Here is a 1,547-nt window from a genome sequence, read left to right as displayed (position 1 = left end):
ACTCCTACAACAGTACTATGTGCTAAGCTATGTCCCCAAGCTTCTGGTTTTGTTTGGTTTTGTTTGCTTTATGTGGCCCCACTGGTTAAATGACAAAACTATCAGGTACACAGCATGATGGTTGAGACTTTGACTTCAGTTTTAAAATCAGCATATCAAAATGATTCCTGAGCCTTTAGCTACCTTCATTATTGAGAACGCAGTCCACAGTAAATCGTGGTTTCAAATGTTTACAGGGACACGAAAAGCACTAATGACACTTGTACAAAACATTCATGTGATGCCATGACGCTTCTCATGGAATGCAAAGGCACCATGGTGGTGACCAGAGGAGGCTTCAGTCTTTCAAAGTGCGGTCATGAGTTTGTCCCGGTACATGACATTGTACGCCCCTCCTAAATACCTCTGGTTCTGGTCCTGAACATAGTGGCTGCCATCTCCACTGGCTGAGGCTTTCCAGTGTGGCCTGTCATCCTGAAAACATGGCTTGTTTTACTTGCAGATGGAATGGTTACTGACATTTGGAGAGTGAGGGCGCCACCGAGGCTGGCTGGGGTGGACGTCGCGAAGGTACTGAGGCTGGTAATTATGGATTTCAAGATTTGTTTTAGAGCAGAGCTGAGCAGCAATAACTGGGTTGCTGGCTTTGAATGTGGAATGTCGCCGGGATGGGTAACGTTTGCTAGGCTTCTTCTCAAAGGTTCTTCGCAATCGGGAGCCATGTGTAGCTTGATATTCTGACTATCCACTGAACTGGAAGTGGGAACCCAGCCGGATGAAGTCAGATCTGGAGGACTTGCTGTTGATGGGTGTGCGCAGACATTAGAAGGCACGGTGCTCCACTGCACACTTCCACAAGTACTTGCAGGTATGCGCACTGTCCAGCCTAAACACGAAGGAGTGCTCTTGCTCATGCCCCTGGTCATCATCTTCCACTACTACGAAGGTCAGTTTGCTCTTTTTTAAAGTCCATTTTGGTGATCTTAGGCCAATAGAATAAGCATATTTTGTTAGTTCCTTCTAAGATTAATATGCCTGTCGGGGTCAGTCCGAGGGAATATTCACAGCCATCTCTTCCACTGACAACATGCATGTCCACCCCATACATTTCCAGCCACTTCGCTTTGTTCAGATAGGAGAGTTCTGCCTGGGCAGGGCTCTTTCCCTGTACTCTTTACATCTCTGGAAGATATCGAACTCCATGGCTTCTGTCTGATTTGGGATGAGCCAAACTCAGACACAAGCTCAGATGTGTGTTCTGGGACCTCACACTCTCCTAGCTTCGCTTGCAGAACGAGGGCAGCTAGTCCCACAGCCATTTCATAGGGGCATTTCAATCCCAAGTTGCTTTTGATCTTGATAACTTCATCACAGAACCAGAAAAGTAATATGAACACAAAGACATGCATTTACTATCTTTTTTTTTTTTTTAATATTTTTATTACATAATTTCCTCAATTACATTTCCAATACTATCCCAAAAGTCCCCCATAGCGCCCCCCACTTCCCTACCCACCCATTCCCATTCTTTTGGCCCTGGCATTCCC

The 1,547-nt window shown here is 45.8% G+C and overlaps 1 pseudogene; it reads right to left on the bottom strand.

Annotated features, from left to right (window-relative positions):
* Nucleotides 1-345: 345 nt before the first annotated feature.
* Nucleotides 346-1,409, bottom strand: LOC110312277 (annotated as a pseudogene).
* Between the last annotated feature and the right edge of the window lie 138 nt (nucleotides 1,410-1,547).

The sequence above is a fragment of the Mus caroli genome, chromosome 17 (genome assembly GCF_900094665.2).
Source record: "Mus caroli chromosome 17, CAROLI_EIJ_v1.1, whole genome shotgun sequence".
Taxonomy (NCBI): Eukaryota; Metazoa; Chordata; class Mammalia; order Rodentia; family Muridae; genus Mus; species Mus caroli.
Note: the sequence above shows the minus strand (reverse complement) of the source record. Positions and strands in the feature narration are given on the sequence as shown.